At 38.3% G+C, this 26,680-nt stretch overlaps 1 long non-coding RNA gene across 2 annotated transcripts in view; it reads left to right on the forward strand.

Moving 5' to 3' along the window:
• LOC142056361 (uncharacterized) overlaps window positions 1-26,680 on the forward strand; it is a 308,099-nt gene that overhangs the window by 215,240 nt on the left and 66,179 nt on the right. Inside the window, exon 6 of one of the 2 annotated variants that reach the window (XR_012660308.1) lies at window positions 21,554-21,665. The exons of the other annotated variant lie outside the window; for it this stretch is intronic. This is a non-coding gene — a long non-coding RNA (uncharacterized LOC142056361). The remainder of the gene's footprint in view (window positions 1-21,553; window positions 21,666-26,680) is intronic. 2 annotated transcript variants of the gene reach the window in all.

Below are 26,680 nucleotides of genomic sequence, written 5' to 3' on the forward strand. Positions count from 1 at the left end.
GAAGCAACTTTTTACTGAAAAGCAATAAATAAGTCTGATAGTATTTATAACACTGATTTAGTACCAATTAAAGCAGAAAACCTAGTTTTTCTCTGAGATAATATACTTCTACGATGCATATAAATTATGGTTGTAATACATAGTTTATCAGAGGCTTTAGCACCGCTAAAATATTATTCTTGGCAGACATCAGTTTCAATGAAATTTGAACCACAGTTTATACAAGTTCTCATAAGAAATTCATGCATTCATCCATGGAAGGCTGGAAATCTGACCAGCAATGACCCGTTCAGAAATACGGAAAAATCTGGAGAATGAGCCCATGGAAGAGGCACTGATTACCTGCAGCTTACTCTCCATTCACAGAAGTTCGTGTCTAACACAGCTTGCTTTGTCCTTGGCTTTAAAACATGTGACAACGCTGCAACAGCCCTTACTCCCTCCTGATGCTGCCTCATGTCACTGCTCTTCTGATTTCTGCAGATTTATGGCGAGATCTGCTGAGACCGAGCAGAGTTATCTGGCGGTGTATTTATTTCTCAGGGGAGTTACCTCAGTAGGAACCCTTTTCGCATTTGCCAATTCAGTGTGTGCTCATACATTGAGTTGTGGACAGGCACCCATGCACTTACACATATACTTACAGATGCATATACACAGAGGTACAGTAGCTTTGAAACTGCATCCTAGAAGGGAAAAGATCATATTTTAAACATATTTCGCTGTTTTCATAGCTGAACTTAATACTGAGGTACTTTCATTACATTTACTTTACCCCTGAGGTATAGAGCAGAGCAGTGGGAGTTTCTGAAGGGAGCAAGGGAATATGTACTCAGGTTGCCAGCAGCAATAGAAGAGAATGGGTATTTAAAAGAAGAAAGGAGCATTATTTATGTATGGGGTTTTTTTCTTTTGCAGTATGTTTTATGTCCAATTTAATTCCTGACAACCTTGCTCTTTTCATTTGATCTCAGTGTTCAGCTGAGCTATATTATTAGGCTTACAATCTAATCGTTATTAAAATGCAGGAGTAAAAGAGACATGTTACAGCATAATCAGGAACCAGTGATTTCCAGATTGGTATGCCACGTCTGTTCTATCTTCTAGTTACGAACAGTATTATCTTGTGACCTTTATGAACAACAGAGAATACTGAGGAAATGAATTTACTATGCCATCGGGTACCTCTAATAAGCTATACAAACTGTGCAGTCTCTGATACATCCACAAACTCGATCAGTAACATTTTTTTTCCTCTTGCAATTCTGAGATCTTACTGGAATATCTGAAATTAATGTTGCTAAACTTTGATAATCAAAGATATCGAAGATATTGTCATTCTATATCAAAGTACAAAAGAACCCTCTGAAGTTCTTTAAGCATGTCCAAATAAAAAATACAAAATGTATAAAATATGTCTGAACATTGCAGCCATATAGTGATGGCTTTTCTGATTTGCCGTGCTTATGTCGAGTTGTCAAAAATATAATACATTTTCTGCGCTAAATCAAGGTCCTGCTAATTTTATCTAAGATCCCACTCAACATGCAAATGATTGTTTATTCTGAATAACAACATTTTGAAAAGCACCTCAATGACTCAGCCTGTTAAGCCCTTTAGATAGTTTTTTTAAATATTATCTAAAGACATTCAATTTCCTGAAGATGTATATGAGAAAGACCTGTATAAACAAAACAAAAATAATAGGGATAGGTAAGCCTGGAACTCTTGAATGCATTAAAAATTCATTTAGTCTCATGTGAAACACTATTTAATTTGCAAAAAAATAATGCTTCCTGTTCATAGCAAGGAACTATTAGAATATTCCTACCCAAGAAAAGCGCTAGAGAGGCATTAGCATTATTAGGCAGCCTCACAAAGTCTCAAAATAAGCACAGTGCACATACACCTCATTTAATAGGCATTTATCCTGACTAATTTCATTAACCAATGCCTGAAATTTAGTCTGAATAGGAACATGTGATGCGGCCTTCCTATATCAGCAATGACTCTGCAATGTGCTGCCATTTGGAAAACACTGAGTTGTTACTTTTAATCTATATTTTCCAAAGGCTTTTATGAAGTATGTGAAAATGCTTTTGAGAATCAATAGAAATGCTCATAAGGTTAAATTTTAACTTGGAGATTTAAAAATTTTTGGACTTTGGATTTATCTTTGTTCTCATTGTCCAGTAATCAGGGTATGCAGAAACACAGAAACTGTGAAGTCCCTGATTTGGGGCTGAAGAATTAAGATTTGGAAGAATGCTCAGGGGGAAGCATCATACGTACCTGCTCTGGTCTTGTGCTCTTCCTGGAGCTCCACTTTTGATCACATTTGATTTGTCAGAGACAGAATATGGACTAGGTAGACCTTTGGTGTGACTCTTGTATTCTTATGAGTATTTTCTGCCTTTTTTCTGCCACTCAAATTGCATTCCATTACAGTAGTGAACACCGTAAACTGAGGGACTTTGCACGTGTTTTCACAATGCCTAGCATAATGGGGCACAGACCTTGGCTAACTCTTAGGTGCTGCCCTGTAAAAATAACAACAACATGATTAATAACATATACTACATGATTTTCCACTTCTACAGTAAAACTGTGGGCATTTTATTGATCAGTTTAAGGAAATAAAAATGAATTTCCATGAAAACAATGGGAGTGGAATTAAAGAGAAAGCTCAGACACTAAATCAATGTTCAGGTAAATATGTGCTTTTCTGCAAGTTTCCTGAACCTAAAATAAACTAGGACATTTGGGGTCCACCTTATATACAACCATAAAACCTCCATCGGAATTCATGTTTTAATACTGTACTTTAGTAAGCCCAGATCCTTCAACCAGATCATGATGTACTGGCATCCTGTGTTTAATCAGATTTCAATGTGGTGGGTTTTTAATTCTGTAAATAGTTTGGAAAAAAAAATTACAAATATTACAAAGTTAACTGAAAATTAACTGAAATATGTGCTTCAGCAATATGATTGAGAATTTGGACTTAAGTCTAAAAATATTTCTGTAACATTATTCCATAATGAAGTAGTCTTCTTCTGGCTTAGGGAAATTCCTGAGAAGTTGAAAGGATATGCCAGTGAAATATTTCTGCATACTCACACCTCTCTTATGCCTTAGCTAATGGTTGAAGATACAAGACTAGATGGACATTTGCTGTGACCCAGAAAAGCTGTTCTTTTCTTACACTGTTACATGACGCTGTCATGTGCATCTCCACTTTTTCCCTGTGGTAGTTTCATCAACTAAATCAAGGTTTCAGATGACATGGCCCCTTGAAACTTCTGATACATGAGTACATTATTTAAATAATTCAATATTGTTCACATGGGATGGGATGAGGTGAGTTTTTTTATGGATCAATAGAAGGGTGACCTTAATGTTTATCATAACAAAATAGAAATGAATTGCCATTTCACTTGTTCCTCTTGACCATTCTTCTAGAATATACTCTATTGCTTTACTACCGTATTTCTTCATCAACTCATGTTCTCCTTTTAAAAATAATCCTGCTAAAGAAAATAGATGTAAGGTTTCTCTCACCAGGCTGGCAAATTAAGTGAAATAGGCTGTAGTAAATTTTTTTAAAATTCATTTCAGTCATTTCTTGCTGCCTGTTTTTAAAAGTTAAGTAACATATCACCATGTGGTACATCAGTGTGTCTAAATTCCATTCTTTACCAAGGACTCTTATGGCATGTCACTACTGCCAGTAATGTCCCACATATCTGTGACAACTAATGAGTGGAATTTCTTCTTTAAAGACTTACAATACTATGCCTATGTCTACATTGTAGAGCATATTCCTATTAAAGTCAAACTGATCATCTGGCAAAAAGGAATTTTAATATTTCTTGTGTTCTTAACCTTATCATAATGATATGAAAGCATATTTTAAAGTATATTGGGTATTTTTTCTTTATGGCTGAATGGGTATAAATTAATACATCGACTGATAATTTTTTTATATTGCTGATTTATACCGAGTTAGATTAAAGCAAAATTTGGCACATGTTTTTATATTGTCTTACAGTAATATTCATGCTGCAGAACAAAATATGTTTCCCAAAGTTTCAGGGCTTGTATCTGAGCTTTTAAACATTCTTTTTTGAATTCTCCCATTTATTTAGCATTTTACAGTTCTCTAAGGCAGAAGAAAAATTGTTTAAAAATATTTACTTGCTAGCAAACTGTCTTTCAGTCTGCTGTCCTAAATGCAAGAGAAAATATACAAATTTCAGAATTTCCCACAATCTGATAGCACCAAACACTACTCTCACTTTCCTCCTTAAGGCCAGAAGCTTGTGTTTCAGCCTTCTATTAAAAATAAACAAACAAACAAAACCCCAAAATAGTCTACTGTAGAGAACAGCAGCCAATGTCTGCCATTCACCTAAGCAGCATTAGCTGCTGGCAATGAATAAAGGCTCCAAGAATGGCACAGATCTTTGAAGCAAAAAAGATCTCTCAGCACACTAAAAAGAGGGGGGGTTTCCCACCTGGCATTCCTGCTGGACCTTCACAATCTCTGGACAGACATTACATCCTCTGAAGCAAAGCAGTCTTAAACACAGCAGTTAAAAATCTGCCGCCTCTGATATCTGTGGCAAAAATCCCAATGGAGACAGGATTTCACCATGTTTATCCAGGCTCTAAGATATTCCTTGATGTTTATGGGATCCCACTATGCAAAAGGAATACTATAAAAGTTCCTTTGACAGCAATTTCCCATCCACTGGCATGAAAGCTGATCCTGGCTTGTTTTGGCACAAATACTAGTAGCTGGCACAAGCCAGGGTTGCACCCACCAGTCGCAAGACTAGAGAGGCACGAACGTGTATAATAACTCTATTTTACCACCTCTCCTAGCACAAAATAGATCTCAGTTTACCCAGAGGATCTGGACAATTTCTTCTAAAAATCACTTAAGCATTGAGAAGTTACTTCTCCAATATGCTATGTGTTAGAGAATTCATGCAAGTGTGAGGTGATATAAAGGTGATATTAGCACTCATTCAGGATGACCTTACGTTACTCACAACTGGGAAAACCACAAGCGAGTCACATGGTCATCCTAAATGTGCACCAAGAAAGTCTTCATGCTACAATGCACCAGTAAGGCCAGCAAGTCATCAGTGAGGCACATATTAAGTAGCTGACAAGAATGACTCGCCTCTGGAATGTAACTGGCTCATTATTCCTATAAATTTCTGTGCTCTGCAAGGGCTGGCATGTTGCTGAAGCAGACTGTCACACCACAGAAAAAATTACACTAGCTTTTGTTTCTGTGATGTGAAGATGAAAATTTGATTTGCAGCTATTTGAGTCTAATCAGCAAACGTATGACAGGTAGGCTTAACAAATTTTTGAGCATAGGAAAAATGGAAGACAGGGTACACATTTCTGTATCCTAATGGTATGCTTATGTATCAGCCAAAAGCCTCAACAAAGCCTCAAGTCATAGAACAACAATTTTAATGAAACAGTTTATTGTAGGCTGTGGAATTTACCAGGACATAGTAGACATATCTAATATGTGAATGATGTGGCTTGCAATACGGCTGCTTTATATTCAAAAGAACAAATTGGTAAATTTAGATTCTTATAAAATTATGGAGGGGAAGAATGTATTAACAAACCTTTTCCCTTCTACAGTCCTCCTAAATTCCATGCACAGCTGTTCAGCTGACATGCTAAATTTGATGGTGATCTGTGTGAGACGGTGCTTTTGAAACTGGGTATCAGACTAGTAGTTTCAGTATGTTTATCTTCTTTCTTTAGTGATTCCCTCTATTGCTGCATACTTACCTTTCCTGGTACATTTTGTTGTCCTATTTTGAGCCATGGATTTAGTTTTTCTGAATAACCTCATGCACAATTACTCAGATTCTCTGTGAGTCTTCCACAGTTTTGTCCCAAACAGCATAGCTGCTAATTTGTGAAAGAAAGGCTGAAAGGGATAGACCTGCAATTTGTTTGAGGCTGAAAGGAAAATAGAAGTTAAATTTATTGTATTAGCTTATTGTTTTATCATGGCCATGCAACTAATCCTGTGTTATAAGGGAATAAATTTAATGTCATGAATGCAACTGTGACTAGATCTTGGATAATAAGAACATCCTGTGACAAAAAGCTAATGTATTCGCTTCCATGCATAATATTACTTGTGCCTTTCTCTTGTTCTTTCCCACATACATAAGTTTCCTTTCCTGCTTTTTCATTTTCAGTTATTTTATTATTTTCTCACTTTTATAATCTTTCCTATAATAATTTCATACAAAAATCTTGTTCTGACTGGTAGGTTTTGTTACAATGGCAATATTTTACTTTCAGCTGTAGTTTCATCCAGAATATGAATTTCATAGAAATAAGGCACCTGTGAAAAGCAGACACTTCTGGGAATGAGGACGGGAGCCAGTATAATGATAAAAGTGCTAGACAGTGGCAAAGAGCAAACCATTATTGTTATTAAAGGTGCCACTGCATCGTTAACGTTTATGCAAAAATTAGAAAACAGAATTTCTTTTTTGTTACTTGGGGTTTTTTTGGATTTATGATGCTCTCATTCTGCAAGATTCAGTTACAATTGCATTCACAACATTCAATTTCTTCCCCTTGACTGATGAATATTTGGAGTGGCTGAATCAGTGAGAACATTTGACCCTGTGGTGCCAGACAGTCTAAGCTTGCTGCATTAAGATATCCCTTTCCTGATTTCTTTTTCCTTTTTTATGCAGCGCCTTTTTTAGATTTACTTAGAAATTCCTTTCTTTTGTGCCAGGATGTTTGGCAGCTACTGGGATGATTTTTACTGGTAAAGTGTTTGTATATTTAATTAGTTGTCAATTTGCCACCTTTCTTTTAATTCCAGTTGAATGATCCACCTGTCTGATGTTTATTTCCCCTTTGGTTACTCCAGTAAATCTCAGGATTAGGACTGGTATACTGCTTCGTATGTGGTGGTGAAAACTTTTTCCTTAAGTCTGCTAGCATTGGGTAATTTTTTTTACCTTTGCCATAAAATGGCTTTATTCTAAAAATATGTGAAACCAGTCGTGCTCTGTCACCATTCCTGCATCATAGAATGTGAGATATTCTGGCTGGCCAAGGAGAGAGACACATGTTCGATGACTGCAGGATGAAAGGAGAGCAAACAAAAGCTACTGTATGATGCAATCTTATTATATGTTCACAATACTTATAGATAACTCAGTTTTCAAAATGTATCAGCTCAGCAGAAAGTTAAACATCTAGTGAGTTCATATTTAATCAGATGGGCCTAGCCAGATTGGGACACATTTTCTGTAACTCTGAACCCCAACTGTGTAGAGACGTGCATTCGCGTTAATTACATTCATCTACAGTTGTGGGAGAGAGGAGCACACTTTCAAGGTGTCATTTATCTCGCCTATTTTAGATGCTTGTTTTAGGAGGAGAGGAAACATGCTCCCAATCTCACAGCATGAGCATGCAACAGCGTTCTAGAGCAGCTAGAGCTCTGCTGATGATCAGGGGATTCCTGCACATCCAGGTTTAGGTAGATGAATGATTCCCCGTGCAGAATGTCAGAGAAACAAAGTGAGTATCTAGTTGCTCAAGGGACGAAGTAGAAGACTTCAGTATGGAGCATACTCTCCCTTAAGAGTCTTGTCAGTGTTTCAACACAACTTGTGTAGTATTTATCTTAGGGTACAAAATAGTTATAAAAATATTTATTTAAGTATGTTTTTGTTATTTGCATAGAAACTAGCATCCTGGATTAAGTAAAATTACGTGCCTCAGAATGACATCTGTAGAAACCAGTAAGCTGAATGGATGTAGGCCAGTACCTAAATGGGAAGTAATATGAGATTTCAGCCAATGGTCAGTCTCCTGCACCTCAGTTACTTTGGCAAGTAGCCATTGACTTTGAAGGAAATGCTAATCTGTTGCAGTGCTTTGGAGCTATACACTAAGCGAATAGATTTGTTTTCACAGTTCAGCTGTGAGGATATTCACTAGAATGAAAGGGATCCAGTTTCAATTTGCCTTCTGTCTGATTTAGAATAAGGCCTTGAAGGTATGTCTTCTGTGCCCTAAGAAATGGCAGGCAAAGTGGGCAGTCTGGGAGGATTATTTCTCAGTCTCTCAGATTGGAACTGTTGAGTTTTGTAGAAGTAAATGCCAATTTCAGGAGCGCTTTAAACCTCCCTTTTCCATGGTCTTATTGTCATGGTCATAAAACTAAAGAATCAATTTCTCACATTTGTTGGTGTGGGTGTTTGTGTCTCTGCACGTCTCCTGCCTTCACCATTCAATGACCATTTTAGCTTGGGCAGAGGAGGGACAGTAAGGGATGGGTGAGTACTAAAACACTGATCTGTTGCATAAAATAAGAAACCAAGTCTCTCCTAAATCTGGTTTCATCCCAGTCTCCCTAGTTAGTATGCTTTCAGAGCATCTTCAGGACACAACAGGATGGATGAGTATACAAATCTAATGGGGTGATTGACCTCAGGAGCATCAGAATTCAAGAACTGCAAATGTGCAATGGCATATGGAACAAATACTATGTCAGACAAGTGGACCCATTTTGGATCACAAGGAACCAAAGTATTTACTCTCCTGAGTACATGTTCTCCAAACCTTCTACTAACATGAATGCAGTTTGGTCAGAGTGGGTCGTCTTTTTCATTGCCTTCTTCACAGATGCATTGGTATTTGATTGCTGATAGGTGTTTTAATCACAGGAGGTGACTAACCTTGGGTTATCTTACACTGAAATCAATTCTTTTGTGCTATTTTCTCCAAATATAACTGCACAAAGCAATAAAATGTGCTAAATTGTAAGGGAAAATAATGTGGTATATATATTACAGGAAGGGCACTTAAAATGTTAGTCTTATGAAAATCAGTGACAAAGTAATATTGATTTCACTGGGAAAAGAAACAAGCTGAAGTGATAAAGCATCATCTTTAAACTAAATTGTTTGCTGAAGATCAGATGGGGAAGACTGATACACGACATACAATAGTTGGTAATAAAATGGTGCAACTTCCTAGGGCGAGAAAAAGCTAATTTCACTTTGGAGAGACTAGCTGTGGTCGCGACTGCTTAACCCAACAAATGCTTGCACCTTAGAAACAATCATAGCAGATAACAGACACTGAGTGAGACACTGAGTCCTCACAATCTTTGTTGTGATTGAGAACTGGCAACATGAGAGCCCGGTGATATTTCACTTCAGTACACATAAAATTTAGGCAGTGTGACTTAAAGGAGCTAAAATGCAATTTTCAAAATATAAATACAGTAACATTTTCACACTTTTTATTAACATCAAGATTTTTAGGAGCAGCATCAGCCTATGGAAATTCATCAGGATATTTTTTTTAAGTAGAGCTCTTATTACTTTAATTTAGGTTATGTTCTACTCTTATTTATGGAGAAATACAATTGTTATTCAGTGTCCAGAACAAACTAATGTGCAAACTAATCAGACTGAAAAATGTCCTATAATGAGTGTGCATACATTAGAGTCAGATTATGACAGGGACACCTTTATCTAGACTCCAGATTTTCATTAATTCTTTTGTTTCCTTTGCTTTTCTGTCGTGTGCTGGTTTTGGCTGGAAGAGAGTTAATCTTCTCCATAGCAGGTAGTATGGGGCCATGTTTTGGATTTGTGCTGGAAACAGTGTTGATAACACAGGGAGGTTTTCATTACTGCTGAGCAGGGCTTACACAGGGTCAAGGCCTTTTCTGCTCCCCACCCCACCCCACCCACGAGGGGCTGGGGGTCCACAAGAAGCTGGGAGGGGACACAGCCAGGACAGCTGACCCCAACTGACCAAAGGGATATTCCACACCGTATGACATCATGCTCAGCATATAAATCTGGGGGGGAAAGCCGGCCGGGAGAACCGCTGCTCCGGGACTGGCCGTGCATCAGCTGGTTGATGGTGAGCAATTGTTTTCTCTTGCATCACTTGTCTTTCTTGGGTTTTATTTCTGTGTTGTTTTCCTTTTTGTTAAAATTTATTATCATAATCTTTATTATTTTATTGTATTTCAATTATTAAACTGTTTTTAATCTCAACCCAAGAGTTCTCTGACTTTACCCTTCTGATTCTCTCCCCCATTCTACCAGGGGTGAGTGAGCGAGTGGCTGCATGGTGCTTAGTTGCCAGCTAGGGTTAAACCAAATGTAGTTATGGCAAAGTTGCAACAAAGTTTGTGTCTTCAAAGAAACCTCTTTGGTTTTGATGTTCAGTCTACTCAGAAATGGATGACACATTACTGATGTAAAGGCAAAGTTTCAAAGTTTTTAGAATGAGAAGCTTTATTTTCAAAATATAAGCTCTTTTGGTATGTTCAGAGGAGCAAAAATCTTCGAGAACTGCCACTTTTCTTTATCCCCTTTTCTGTTGTAGTGGTTTTAGAGACACTAAATTATTTCCGTTCTTTTTGGAGGACTTTATAGGGAAAAACAACCCTGGCTGAGGACAGTGCAATGCTGGCATAACTGCATGCCATGTTTTTCCACTTTGGACCACAAGAGAAGGAATAAAATTTATAACGTTTATCAGGCACTGGACAGAGTGCCAAATCCCAGACAAGGTTTTTTTGAAGTCTACACTTGCCAGGGAGGTAATGGGTAATGGATTGGTGGTAAACTGTCATGCCAGGGGAAAATACTGGCCTGCTATGAAAGTCCCAAAAGGAAAAAAAAAAGAAAAAAGCTTTAGCATAAGAAGCCTCTTGCTAAAAAGCAATGAGATGAAATAAATGCATGCAGCTGCCAAGCAACAATGTGAGTGACATTTTTATAGTTGTGAGCCTGTTTTTCTTATTCTGACTTTCCCAATTGAATAATAATGCACTAATGCTAATTCCTTCAATCAGGCATACCGAGACGCTCTCTCCCAGCGTTACTGCAATCACTGGATAGGAGCCATAGGCAATGACATGAAGATAAGACTTCCCTCAGCAGAGTCACTCACAGGTTGGATAAAACAAGAAAGTCCTACGGAAAAGTAAAAGTTAAATTTCTCCTCCTTGCATAGTTCTTTCATAGAGAGTTTCATTTATCTTCATGTTCACTCTTTACATGACACAATCCATACTTCAAATTTCATATTTCAGGTATGTTTACCATGCTACAAAACCAGTGTTCATCCTGCTGCTAAAGGGGAACAAACTGACTCACTAGGTTGCTGTTCTGTGACTTGAAAGGAATAACATCGGTTTATGGCTGATCCATCCCGTACCGCTACATTAAAGCGGCTTGGAAAGACACAGACTCTAAACACTTCACGTGGCAATAACTTTATATTTTCTTTTAATTCTAGTTTGGTTCACTATAATACAGTAGTATTTAACATGTGAAATTCAGTTCTTCTTAACTGGAGAGAGTCAGTGTATAATACCACAAGTTTTTAAACAGCACTAGGAGTCAAATTTATAGGAAATGAAAAGCTGTGAAAACTGGGAGAAAGATTTTTGTCAAGTAGTACCTTTTTTTCTGGGCTTATTTTTTGTATGTTTCTTAAAATAATACAAATTACTAATATGCTTTAATTTGACTTTAGAAACTGATTAAAAATTACTCTTTATTCATTGCATTCTACAAATGTAGGCACAGAGGCAGCCTTTTTTTAAAAACAAAAGAAAGAGAGACAGGATTAAAGGCATTATTTAGTATTTCACCAACCAGAAAAACAGAGAAGGAAAAGAAAAATCTAGAAATCTAGACAGCTAGGACTCTGTCTAGAACTTAAGACACACGTTAAATTATTAGATTTCCACTTCTATCAAAATACCTCCAATACATACCTGACGATATTGCTTACTTTCTGTAGCATGTCAGCTTGGCTCAGCAGCACTCACATAACTTACAAGACTGTAGCGAGGAAAAACTGCAATAATGGTTGTGTAGGGCTCAGCTCTACAATTACAGGCACAGTACAGACATCCTCTGTAGAATCTTATGTGTCTAATGGTGTGATAAGGGAAGACTTTGCTTAATAAACAGATTACTAAAAAAAAACCCAAAAAAACAACTAGAATAACCATAATCAGATAGCATGAGCTGCAAAAGTTATAATAGTCATTAATAGCATACAAACAGGAACTCAGGGTTTATAAAAATGGGTTTAATCAATAGATGATGAGCTTTGCCTGTATCTCATTAGGTATCCCAGCTGGTATTCAGGCTGGTGCTTACAAAGAACCCTGGATACAAGAGTATCTCCACAACTGGATATCAAGTGAAAAAGGTGGTTGTATGTTTGCTTTAACAACTTCCTAAATTAGTGTAGCAAATAACAGTTTATTAATATTTAACCAGATAATGCAGTTATTCTTTGCTTTAAGTGATAGAAACTTGCTACACAATACTAAAGATGCTGAGCTGAACTCTCAATGGTTAGATGTGTAGGGGTCATTTCACATCTATTTGTAACAGCTGAAGGAGTTCAGCTGTGCCAATTTTTTTTCTCCAGAGGCAGAAAGAAAGGAAGGTTTCTTATATGCATGCTGACCCTCCTTTGCATGCCTATGCAGATGACAATCTGAAAGCTATGATCTAGTTGCTCAGATTAAACTACTTTTTAAAACTCTCCTGGGAACTGGTGCTGCCATACCTTGTTCTGACTTTTCCAAAGAATAAATGTTCTAACTTGGCTCTCTGCAGAGTAATTTTTCTGTTGAGGGGAGTATGTTGCAATCACTTCTGTGATCTGCCTATATTCATTCCTTGTTAAGCCATGGTAGTTAATAGGGATTTCCAGTGAATGTTTTTGTCTCTAAATATCACAATAAAATTTCTGACATGTGTTGTTTTTTGCTTTTAATTATACTCCTTTTGCTTTTTGCTTTTAAGTATACTCCTTCTTCACTTGTAGGAGATACAACTACCTTCTGTTCTTTTGTTGTTGCATTTTAGAAAAAAGAGAAGAAGCCTTTGTGACTATATAATGATAATGTAATTTATAATGTAACACAATGTATTGATAAAGTATCAGTGATGTAATTGACTCCTAAGTAAGCAACAGTGAGTCAAATTTGCTTTTAGGATGTGTAATGTTGAATTAATATGAAAAATGTCCTGAATGTTAGTGATATATTTTTCTGAAAAATCAGTTATCACCACAGCCTGAACCTAGCCTTAGCCTTACCTTAACCTATTGCATTACCTTGGATGTTTCCTTAGCCTGAACATCTCTTGTTTGAGATTCCATGATTAATTTTAAAATAACAAAACACTCGCTACAATCTCTTCGGTGTTGCTATGAACCGAAATAAAAAGAATACCTAGCATTTAATAAATGAACCATGTTCCTCACAAAACTCCATAAATTTGAAGTATTGTGTTGTGTAACTTCCCAGTGGAAATGTGAGAGGCATTTTTAAAGTTTATCTGCCTAAGGCTGTTTAACTTCATTTTTTTCATACAGTTAGGAACAGAAATCATGTAGAAAAAATACCACAGTTTAAAGAGATGTGAAGGGTTAAAGAAATTTTCATTTACCATTTGGTCTAAGCTCAGGTGTCAGAGGTTAATGGTGATTACTGCAGTTTTAGGCTGCAGGCTGGAGGTAGTTTGTTCCAGCCCAGGCCTGGGAAAGGCTTTTCTCCTCAGTCTCCTCTTTTATACCACTTCTTGGATTAGCAGGAGTAGAGAGTTGCAGTATCAAAATGTTTGTAGTTGAAAAGCTGTAAATTTTATTTATTTACTTACATTTGGTGGTGCTGGCAGCTTCTGTTTTTCCTAGGAGGCAAGGGGGAAAAGGGAGTCGGTGTTGAAGAAACATCTCAAGACTTGTAATAAAAATGCCGTAGGTAAGAAGAAAGGTAAATCTAGGTTATGCTTGGCAGTATGTTCTGGAGGAGCGCGACTTTCTGTTTTGGTGTGTGTGGTGTTGGCAATACTGTAAATAGTTGGGGTAGTGGAGCTTGGCTGGGAGATAGGAATCCTGGCTTTTGCACATGTCTCATTCTGGCTTACAAAAAATGTCATATGCTTTTGGATTTGTGAAACCATGTTCTTCTGATCCAAAATCTGCTTTCAGTCAAAATCATTAGGGATGAAGGATACAAACTGTGAAGGACTATGCCCATACTAGGTACAACTTGTTTTAACAGAGACCAATTTCTTTGTTCCTGTATAAGCTGTGTCTCTGTTTACCATGATGTGATGGCATAATTATATAATTAGCAAAGGGTTTGCCTTGTTTTTCCTATAGAGTATTCTAAAACTTCCCTTTCTGCTGAATTGGGTGTGTTAGCTTGTATTCAGTCCACTTGGTGTCTTCCTTGCTGTACCGTGATCACATTTTTCCTGCTTGCATGTACACAAATTAAAAAAAAACCCAAACACCTATGGGCAGGCAGGGGCTAACAGATTATTTTGGTACTACTGTAACACTTGTTCTCTATAAAAGGTACACTTTTTTGTTTTTGCCATTGGCAGTGGTGGTAAAGAAAAGCTGATAGGTGGGTTTTTTTTTTACCAAGTCAAACAGGAATGATGCTTGGAAATTGCACTGCTCTCCACTCGACATCTGAAGAACGATAATTAGATTAAATGCACACAAAACCTGTACTCTATATGCAGCTCTGTTGTCTAAGATTCTGCTTTTCCATTTCTGCCTTCAGTCTTTTATTGAGTATTTTATTACTGGCAATTGGGACTATAGTGATGGTATTATTAATTAGAAGATAAAGTTTCATTAGCTCCAGTTGCAGCTTGATTATGCCATTTGGATCTAGATGCAGTAGTGAGTGTGCCTCTAATATTTATTTTCTCAGGTATCTCTTTGCCCCTCTCCCCATTCCAGACTTTCCGGACCTCTGTGCCCTCCTTGGCATTTTCTCAATAATTTGTGTATTTAAAGTGACAAAGAGGGAAAAACTCCCTACAGGAAGGAGCAGAGGCAGTCTGACTGTGCTGTTCTGCGCTTGCACCTGAAAAGCTGATGAGAAGGGTTCTTCTGATGGGACCGTGCTGTTGTCTGGGGAGGCTGGGTGTGGGGGCCAATGTTGTTCCTATACGTAGAGTTTGCCTAATAATTTTACATAGTACAACTATTCCACTACTAAACTATTCTCCTTTGCTTTATTGAACTTTCTGTGTGAAATCTCATGGTGCTAATTGAACTGTGCATGTGATCTTAGGAAAATATTTTTTTCCTGGAAAATTTAGAGACAATGAAGTAATAGGGAAAGCTGGGGTAAAAGAGCATCTGTACAACTGAAAACTCGCTAGCAGAAAATCACTGTTCTTTTATTCTTATTTTCCTCTCTTTAGTGGAAATCATATGCTTCATTGTGAGTTTTGCTATTTGGTAAACCTTTTACTTCACTCAATAAATCCTTACCAATAGTAAAAACCAAAGTTGAAGAATACCCTTCCTAATGCATGAATCTCTGAAATCAATGAGAAGTCAGCATGTTAGATTAGGCTTTTTTTCATCTGTAAAATGTGTAATTTGTGACTCAGTACATCTAGCCAAAACACTGCAATACCTCTCCTCAAGACATAATCACAGTTTTCTTAGGCCTTCTCAAATAAATATGTTTCCTTTAATGTCTTTTAAGAAGCATTAATTTCAGTTTTTTATCGTATTCATGGGGAAGCAATGCGAGTTTAAAAAGCACAGGGAATGGTGTCTACTATTTTCTTTGTCTCTGTGTGCCATGGTGATCTGACAGGGTTTGACTAGCTGGTAAGTGAAGGCACCTGCTAGAAATTTCCCCTCAAGTGTGGTGGGTTTTTTTTTCCAAAGCTACTCTTTGGTTCTGTGCCAGGGAGCTTTCCCAGTTGGTCTGGTTTTGTTCAGTTGAAATCAGAGGTGTTTGTTTCATGCATTTTCCATGTTGAGGTGATGTGGCTTACAGACGGCTCACTGAAAACAAAGAATGAGGTGCTAGTCATTAATACTGGCTGAGGGGACAGTGCATTTAGTCCAGGAATTTGGGACGGAATTTGAAAGTAGTTTCAGACATTCTTCATGATTTTGTGACCTTAATTCAGTTGTGCAAAGTAATCTGAGGGTTCTCTGGTGGGTATATAATGCCCTTGGAGATGGTATTTGTCGTGTCTTTTTTTGAGAGTGAGGACGGTGAATCACCTCAACGTTGCTGGAGTTGAGCAAATGGGGTTTTTGTTGGATTTTAGTTTGGGGGTTTTTGTTGGTCCTACAGAAGATTCTACAGAGTCTATACACTTTCTAGGCTGCCTGAATACTTGATCTGGGCACTTGATGAAAGACTGGAGAATTGGGGTTTGTTATCACTTTATGAGGCATTAAATATTAACTAGTGTTGCTGCTTTATGTTACAGGAGGACAACAATAACCAGTATCTAGTTGCTAAGAACAATAACAAGGTTTTGGACAGCTGGGAATATTTTTAGAGGTTGTGTTGGACTAAGATTTAATTACTGTGTGCTTTTTTTTTAATAGTGATGTGGGAAGCATATTATACTTAAAATAGCTCATCAAGACAGCTTTGAGTTGTTTTAATTTAAAGAACAAAATTTCAAAGGGAAAGTACTCTGACAACAGAGAAAAAAATGGAAAAAAGCTAATTCTTTTGGGGTTTTTTTAGTCTTGTTAAAGTATACAACACTGCTAGAAAAGTATAATGTGTGTATGTAACTATATCTACACATTTACATAGAGTAATAATGAATTTTCCTCAGATTGTCAGGGGTAGATATTACTTTTGTCATTTATTGGAGGGGCCAGTAAAGACCAAGGTTACCTGTAACAACCAAATATAAATACATCATAGGGCTTATTTAGAAGCTTATAAGAACTTTCTCAAATGACAGTGTTTGGTCAGATGCTGCATATGTAGGCTTTGGAATGGAACAGTCTTAAAAATTTTCATGCTGTCTAAATCGTTGCAGCAGCATGTAAGAACCAACCAGTCGCACATTTTTCTTCTTAAGCTTTTAAAAGAATTTCAAAAGCATGAATTGAACTGTCACATCAGTGGTAGATGTTCTTATAGGATTGCACTTTGCAATAAATTTCCCTTTGTACTATTAGGACGTTGGGCATTGTAAATCTCGGTGGGTTCAGTGAGTGAAAAAGGAACATCATGAAGACAAAATTCCAGAGCTGTCAAATCAAGACACGGGAATAATGTTAACTCTTTAGGATTCTACATTATAGAATGCTTGTGTAACACCAAAGACGATGACAACTTTCATGACTGCTAGATGAAACGATGTCATGGCTCATGCCCCCAAAACCCAGTTAAGACAAGAAACCTAAGCAGAAAGAGGGATAATAGTTGTGGAGATCTGGAGGACTTCAATTCACAATTGCTAGTTATATCAGCGGCGGCTGAGATTTCCAAGCCCTCTGCATTGTTTTGTTGAAAACTGAACTAAGTTTGATTGCTGTAAGGTACATTGTAACCTTCTGTGTTGTAAGGAATTGCATAGTCTGATCAATTAAAAAAAAAAAATTAAACCATAAGAAAAATTGAAGCATTGATATGAACCCTAGTAACTTGTGTGCAGAATTGAGAACAGATTTAATGCTGCAGGCCTTCAGAGTTGAATCTATAGGACCAGACTAGACTTCCAAATGTATGTGCTGGTGGCCCACTCCAGCAGCAAGAAAAATTCCTATTGCCCCTGGAGATATTGTAAGACGTATCTAGATTTTGATCAAAATACAGAGGTAAACCAGGTAGAACTGAATTACTATAAGCAACAATAATAGCCTTCAACTGAATATTCAGAGAAGCTTAAGTATCTTGGCCAGTAAGGCTCCTGACAGACCTGTTATTCTGTTTGTCAAGTTTAAATCTGCATCATCAAGATATATCTGGCAAATTTCTCGCAAACGAATGTATTTTTCAGGCAAGGTTCTTTAAAGGTAAGTGAATTTGGATTTCAGACTTGCAAAACCATTGCCAAACAAGGCTGCAGTTGCCATAAAATTTCTCTGAAGTGTTAATATAGTAGAAAAAATAGCAAAACTTTGGATTGAGGGAACATGATGAAAACTATTTGTCATGCACAGTTCTAAAGGATAGATGCAAGCAAGGATGATAGAACAATCATTGAAGCTTACATCTTTCCAGTGGACAATCTACAGGCTATATGAGAAGCAAAGAAGCCAATAAAGGGCTGGCAAAACTCCATTTGCTAGGCATTAAAAACCGGAGGCCTTTCACTGATGGGTGAGGTATGCCCACAGTCTGGGGAGAATATCATAGGAGGGTGAGCAAAAATTGCTGAAGGGAGACGAAGAAACATGTTACACTGCTTTAGTCATTGGTCTGTCTTATTTGAACTGCTTTAGTTTCCACAGAGCCTATAAATTCTTTCTTGAAGGTTCAATAAAATTATGTAGCCCTATAAACATCTGAGCAGCAAATCAGACTGTGGTCAGAAGTTTGGGTCTGTGACAGGAAGAAAATAATTAAAATTATTCCTTGAGAAGAACGGGCAGGCTAAATATTTTGGCAGAACCTTAGACTCTTTCATTACTTGTATTAAGGGATGACGGTCCTCTTGTGGTAATTATACTTTTCACTCTCCAGCAAAAACGACTGACACTGAAACTTCTAAGGGAATGAGACTGGCAACAAAAATGGAAGGCAGTAGAGAACACTAGAAATGCAACTGAATTTCCTTGTGGATACTAAATGAGAGTAGTGGAAGTTACATCTGAATCTGTTTGCGCAGGAAGGGATGGTGAGAAGCCATTCTGCACGTCGCTCCCAGAGCTCTTTGACTGCTGTCACCCCCCTGTCCTTACGGAGTCTAATCATGTGTTTCACATAACTTGATTTGGGGCTTATAAAGTCTTTTGCAGAAAAATGTTAAAATGGTTTCAGCTGTGCTGTATGTGGGTTTACTACTTTATTCTAAATTTTGGAGAGTAAGGCTGCTACTGTGTGCGCTGTTTTTTTCAAGTGACCTCAGAGAGTAGAAGAATGGAGCTGTTATTACATTACTGTTAGAAGTTAAAAGAGAGGGAAATGCAAAGTAGTATAATTAGCCATCAAAGACCGCTCGAGATGCTTTCTAGGTGAGTAGGTTAACAGACCTAACATGATTTAATAGAAAAAAAACCTTGCCACAGGAAGAATTGTGCTTACTCTTGTACTGAAGAAGCATCCCTTTTCAGTTGTTCTTAGCTCTTTAGTGAAGAACATAAGCTCCATCACCCAGTACAGTTAGATCACCTTTTACGATGTAAACAGAGCCAAAATACTCTGAAAGGAAAATAGAAATTACTGGCAAATCCTTTTGTAGAGCTACCAGTACTTGTTCTGACTCTATTTCCACGTTGTTGCCCTTGCCCTTCTCTTCCTCCCTGCTCTTTGCAAAGCCATGACTAAGTGCTACAAACTGTGTTTGAGAGCTGTGGAGAGGTGGGGCAGAGGTGATCTATGTTTTAATCCAAGTGGCTCCCAATGCATGGCTAATGCAGAGACCTCAAACTCTTGTGTAGAATAACAAAAAAGGAACTGCAGGCTTTAAAACGATTTGGTGCTTTTGCAGACATTGCAATCTGAAAACTGCTTTTCGTGAGCCTCAAATGTTCCGTATAGGACAGTGTGTCTTAAATAACCTGAGTCGTAGTCTCAAGTATAGTGTATTCAGGCTTATGACATCTGGACTAAGTATCAGTTGGAAGACAAACATCTTTAAAACCATTGACCCTTCTACATCCAATACAGGTAGAAATCCCATTAAATTGGTATTTTTTCCAGATGCACTGCTCTGGCGAGTTGTACCGCCTCCAGGAGCTTGGAGGAGCTGAAGAGATATAGATTTGCTTTATATCACAAGTACTTTGTTCTTTCCATTGCTAATATAAATTAGCCCAGTGCTCTTTCTGTAAAAAATCTGTATTTCTCTACATGTTCTGCATGTTGGCATTTTAGACTGGGATACAGAGGTACCTGACATGGATAACAAGCTAGCCTGGTAGTAAGACTATCTCAGTGCTGTACAACATGTCTGTGATAATGAACATTCATTTCATTCTAAGAGCAGAACTCGCATGCTATCTGACTTCTTTCATTTTTTGAAATGACTGGAAAACACTGTGCTTTTCCTCCTGTTTTCAATCAGGACATGAAAGTGAAGCGCTGCTTGAGGGAAATGTGGGAGAAATGCACTTTCCACACAAAGGACAAAATAATTCAGTAAATACGTTGGCATTAGGATAAAAATTGGAGTATCATTCCACTTCCCAGCAAGTCGTCGTCTTCCTCCCTGTTACTTTCTCAATTTACTTGTCTTGAGCTCATCTGAATTATGATAGTATTCCATAAAGGACTGCTTGGTAGGGCTGGTGTCAGACCGAGCTCCTTCAGTAACAGAATGTCTGCCATCTTTTGTTCTCTGTGGTAGTCAGCTCAACACAACATCAGAAAGTAGGACAGTGTATTTTTTTTTTCTAAATCATAATAAATCAAGTATGCTCTCTGTATTTTTTATTTTCCATGGATTGCTTTGTCTCAGAGTGGATATGATCATCTCCCCAAACACACTACCACCTAGCAACTGAAATTATTTTAAAGGAACAAATTAGGTTATGTTGGCAGTGCAAGTGTCTCTTGATTTGACTTCAGAACAATCTACGTGACCTGTAAGCACAAAGTGAAGAAGTCTGTTTCCAGCTGGAAGTGTCAGTCTTTGCATGTGTGGGGTGGGACAGGAAATGACATTGAATGTTTTTGTTCACCATTTCCCTGGATCTTTCATATGTAGCATCCCCAGAGACCATTTTGCTCAGAGCAGCAAGTATTCAATGACCTCCTACAGAGAAAAAAAATGCCAATGCTCCTCTTTAGAGAAGTTATACTGGAGTAGGTATGCCTTCTTCCTTCCACCTGTGCCCTCAGACTGCCTCCTTGGACAGTATTTTTATATTTTTATAAAAAATATATATTTTTATGCTACCTCCAGTATTTTTATACTGCTACTCAGTAGATGTGCTTGCTGCCCAAGACATTCAACTCCAAAGGGTACTACTAATCAATAGAATCTGTACATTTAAGACCAAAGAAAATTTGTTTTTCTTCTCTGTTCGTTTCTTTATATCAAATGTGAGTTGTGTGGATTATCTGGGACAAAGCTGTTTCTCCCTTGAGGCCCTAGTTTACCACAAAGCCTTATTTGTGGGAATTTTTTTTTCTTCACCCCCTGCCCCAACCTTCTCCCCCCACCCCCAAAAAGAAAAAAACAAACCCCAAACCCAAAAGGTGCCAGCATTGCGATCTCTTCTGTAAGACTGGTAAAAGGAAAGACAAGGTGGTATATCGTGATTTTGCATACAGAAAGAAGCATTTGTCTCTGGGAAAATACATCTATAAATTCATATTCAGATGTGTCATCATCAGTTTCACCTGGTTCATGCATGCCAACCAAAGCATTTAGAGTCTTAGGGAGATGCGGTGAAGAAGAAACATCAGAGCCAGCAGTTGCAGAGACCAGAGATAATGGGATCGTGATGCTTATTGAGAAGCAGTTTTTAAAGGGAATATACAGTTAACCACCTTTTTTTTATTTAGGTAGTCTCATTCTATAAGATGTGGAACTCTGTTGCTCCTGAAGCGATGCTGATGAATTTCCAACTACAGTACTTAACGGGGAAGTAAAGTAGACTGTTTTGGTTAGTGAGAGGTATGGTGAAGTACTAAACTTTCTGGAGGAATCGGTCTCCAGCTGCAGCTCTGTGTGAAGTGTGCTTTTCTCTGAAATGTGCGATTGCTACTAACAAGGCCTGGGTTGCTTGGGAGGCTGTTCCCGGAGCTGACAGGGGTGTGTGTGCGTGTGTGATGGGTCTGTTGCTGTGGGAACTAATGAAGTTCTAAAGTCAGCAGTAAGATTTCCTTCTGCTTTGATCCCCTGGGGAGGATGAGCAAGTCCTTTTCAAATGCAAATCTTCAATATGTAGCCTGTGTAGAGGGAATAAAGATGGGAAGGAGAATAAATCTGTTTTAAGCTTCAGGCATTTTCAAATTGGATGTGCTACTGGTGCCCTTTTTTAACCTTTCTTTTTTTCACTGTGCAAAACATTACCTTCAGTAAGGTCTGCTGTGCTAAACTCAGTCTGGTGTTTGCAAGTGATTTTTCTTTTCTGTGTGTGGGAAGTTGGTGGTTTGGTGGGAGTCTACGTCCTTCTCTCCCCAAAGAAGGGGAAGTGAAAAGCTTCCTGCTCCCCCGGAATGGTCATGTGCAGTTTTTGACCTTTTCCAGTAATACACGTTGTGGGGTTTGTTTGTTTGTTTGTTTTGGGGTTTTTTTTCCCCCACAAGCAGTTAGGAGCACAGGATGTGGCATGGAGGGAGGAATTCTGCCAGTGCCAATATGGAGCTCTTTTCTGACTGGGCCTGGGGGAGTTACACTTGTCTGTGTTTCCTTCTCTTCCTCTGCTTTTGAGAGGCCCCATCTTATGATTTCATCAACACCTAGTACTGGATTGCAGAGAATTAATTTTAGAAATTTTTTTCATATTTTGCAACTTGTCACCCACGCTAAGGTGCTAATTATAAAGTACATTCTTCTGCCTTTTCTGAAGTAGTTATCTGTGCAAAAGCCTTTAAAGCACTGAGCACCTTTCCTGTAAGGAGGTACAGCAACATAGAATTTGGGAATCAAACTATATTCAGTGGGTGTTTAATTTAACAGGCAAACTAAAAGCTGACTTTTATTGCTTGCAAGGTGTTGCCTGCTTGATGATTTAAAAGCCGACTTCTGCCTGAAAGGCTTACAATTTACACATTTTGGGGAAAAAAATCATAATGGCTAGGTCAAGATGGCTGCAGTTGGAGAAAGAGTACTTCAAATGTTGTTCCTGTGTTCCCCTACCCTGGGAGTGGCTGTCTAGTGAGTTCCCTGGAGTAAATCAGCCTCTAGTTCTATTACAGCCGCCAATTCCCACTTCTAGTTCTTGAACCAGAATCCTGGGAACGGGCAGTAACAGGTAAATGCGCAAGAGAGAGCGTTGCTGGAGGTGTGATACCGCTGAATGCTAGAGGATAAAGCCTTAATGCAGATACAGTTTTATAAAGTGTCTCTGAATCACCCCAAACCTCTGTGGCTTGGATCAGTTAAAGGGGGGACAAATATCGTCTGGCGTGCAGATGGGACAGTTGTGATGGGTCTGTTCGCATAAACGCTCGCTGAATCAAAATGTGCATTTCCCTTATTCAGCTATCGCTACCAAGGCCACGCAGCGTTCTTAATTTTGGGCTTCGCAGTAGGATTTCAGTGCTGTAGTTCCTCTGACTTCGATGGCATGACTTCTGCTTCTCGGTGGGGAACTGAAAAAGGAGCTGGGCCCACTGTTTTCAAAGTTTCTTTTCATTCTAGTTACTAAGTAGGTCATGACTTTCACTTACCATGTGTTTCCCATAAAAGCCCTGGCTGCCTTGAGTGCTATATGATAGGTCGTCTGGAAGCTGGAGACAAAGTGCATGCACTCCGCTAGAAAGACTCTGAAATGTCTTGTATACAGTAGCTGAAGTTGCCACATGCTACTTGTGCTCCAGAGTCTGCACGTGGTCACGTGTAGAATGTTCACACTGCAGCATTCACAAGAAAACCATGTAACGATGAAAGAGCTTCAGTGCGTGCAGCATGATGTAAAAACAAGTTGAAAATAAACCTATGAAACATCTAAGGCGTGGAAAAATCTAAAAGGCTGTGCAGGACAATGCAAGCCTGTATTTTTGTGGATAGTGGTGGGGAAGGGAGAACTAAATGCATGTCAAAACAAATACACTGAAGGGTGTGAAAAATGTTCTCTCCTCCAGGTTTATTTTCCGTAACAGAAACGAAGATCAGTTTTCTTTTAATTCTCAAGCTATGTGTTGTGTAAATGTAGAATGGCGCTGTCTTCAGCTTGTAGAAAGCGTGTTAGAGGGATCTTCCAAAGCCAGCACTTTATTAAGCTATTTTATTAAAGTTACTGTTTATTTTACATGTGGCAATAGAAAGCTACCAGGATTTTAATGCTGTGGAGCTTTGTTTTGGTTTGGGTTTTTTTCCCTCTACATTGTCATTTTGCTAATGGTTATAAACTTTCAAGTCTGTAAGCTCACCACTTGCACATGAAAATCGCCTTTATGAAAGAAAAAAATAAATTTACTACATGTTTTATCTTTTTTCCTTTTTTGACAAACTGTACGTTTTTCCAACTCTACTGAACTCAAAGCAAAATTTACTAGTTTCAGGTATCCTAAGACACTGTTTAATATTCGGATCATCTGCCAGTCTTTTGGTGTAGGTCTTGTAACAACTATTGTGGTTTCCCTTCATGGGCAGGAAGATTTGTGCTGCACACAAAGGGTGCATCACTGGGACAGTGTAGCTGTCTTCAGTGGTTTTCCAGCAGGGACGCAAGCAGATGGCTTGGTAACATCTCTGGGAAGAGAGGGAGAAACGTTTGCAGAAACTATTGCTGCAGCGTAGTTGGGCTGTAGACCAGACAGACGAGCTGTTGGGTGTCTGATGTGTTCTCCCTCAGAAAAGGCTCAGTGCCAAGGTATCTGACGGCATATGCCGTATCCACTACCCAAGGCCTAACGGGCCAGGCTGGTCACAGTGCATCAGGACTGCCACTTCTGTCTTAAGGAACAGTTTCCCACAAAGTTCAGAGGTAAACTTAGATGAATGACAAGGTCTAGGCACCAGGACCTCAGGCTAAATCCTGCAATTCATTGCTTCTGCAGAGGCAGCTAAACAAACAAGAATTCTGGGCCTGACCCAGTACTGGTTAAAATCTGTGGACTTTCTGCTGAACGAAAATTATCAGTCTTAATAGAATTCTTAATGGCTTTGAAATAGAGATCAGTGGTTTTGCTATTAAAAAAAAAAAAAAAACCCAACAACCAAAACCAAAAAAACCCCAAGCAAACCCAACCTTTTAAAATGACAGAGTTAACTTCATGTATTGTAGGTGATCTGTTTTTTTTTGCTTACTTCTGTATAAACTTTTAATAAATCACCACATATAATCTGGGAGAGGAGGAAAGGAATAATCCCTTGTGAGGAAGAGAGTATTTCTGAATAAAGGTGATGAGCATAAAACTTTCCCATCTGTTCTCTGGCATGGCTTCCACCATTTGACATACAGATCGATAGCTGAGAAAACTATGTGGTGTTTTAAGTGTTTTGTGGAATAGGAAGCCTTTTCTGAACAGACAGAGGCTTGGATGGATGGATCAGAAAAAGGCAAATGCCTTGCTGAAAAATCTGTCCTCTCTGCATCTAAATGGAGTTGGGACTACAAGGCTTTTATAAGGAAAAGCTGATGAGTAAGTCTTTTGAGTGTGCATAAGCACATAATAAATCTGAACTCTGCAATGTGACCAACTGTATAGCAGGGTGGATCTGAAAGGCTATAACTTTGAAATCTATGGAAGGACTTTGTAGTCTGTTCTCCAGTTCCGCACCTTGAATTAATCAGCTGCAGTTTATACTTAAGTTTTGATTATGGAGCACCTGAGTAACTTACATTGCAGTACAGGAGCTAGATTTATAGTAGAGACACATTATTCCTTATGAGATAAGTATCTAAAATCCTATTTTAGTCTATATAGAAGAAAAATATGTGGGAAGGTGAGAGGGGCCTGCCTGTATATTTGGTCTTTAGTAGCTGTGTAGCAGAGGCGTTCACAGATGAATAGGAACAGCTTTCTCTGTAGCAAGGAAAATTAAAACTAGGGTATATAAATTTCTTTGTTCCCCAGGTTTGCTCTGTGGAATTATTCTGACTTCTTCGTGAACAGATTTACCCTGAAATAAATGAGATCCAGCTCTTGTTTTTCTGCAATAATATAACTTAATGTAAATAAATAATCATGTTTTCTTTATATTCAGGTGTATTTGATCTGAACTCATCACATTCGCCAAACTCACTTAGCAAATATTATAAAACTAAGGAAACTATTTGAGGGTATAAATGTAATATTTATTTTTTTTTTTAAGTAAATTGGAATTTTGGTTAAGTATCATGGAAAACTTGGAAGTAACTCTGAAGAAACTTCTCTGGACTCAGAGAAAAAGTCTTGGCAGTATGAGGGTCCTGTACTGTCCAGGTGAGATTTTTGAAGTTTCATGCACCAGTCTCAGCAAGAGAAGAGAAGCAAAACAAAACCAAGTTTGCTGTATCCTATATCTTTTCATTGGACTCATAGGATCACTTTCCAACTATGCAGGGGGAGAGTTCAGAATCTGACACAAAGAGATGTTATTGTTGGCAACCGGGGAATGAATGTGCTTGTAGATAGAAGGGGGTGGTGGCAGGTGCTTTAATTTGGGGAGAACACATTCTGCCTTTTGGTAGGGCCAACTTGCGAAGCGGTAAGCGTGCTGTTTATTGGATATGCAAATCAAGAGTCCTTCCTCCTGATGAGGAAGTGTAGCTACTGTAGAAGTGGGAGAATTGGAGCATATTGTAAGGAATATGAGACCCTTCGAGCCTTATTAGAGAAGGGGAGAAGTGCTAGAGCACTGACAGTGCAAATTAAGTTGCACAACCAAAAACTTATTACATTTTGTTTATTGTAGAAGGTAATCAAATAAAGTTTTGTAAAAATGCTAATGCACCTCTGCACTAGGACTGTGGTCAGAAAAGCTAATTGCAGATGTCTCTGCAAACTGCTGTTGGCTGTTCGCAAGGGTGGGGGCGG

Source organism: Phalacrocorax aristotelis, chromosome 4 (genome assembly GCF_949628215.1).
Source record: "Phalacrocorax aristotelis chromosome 4, bGulAri2.1, whole genome shotgun sequence".
Lineage (NCBI taxonomy): Eukaryota > Metazoa > Chordata > Aves > Suliformes > Phalacrocoracidae > Phalacrocorax > Phalacrocorax aristotelis.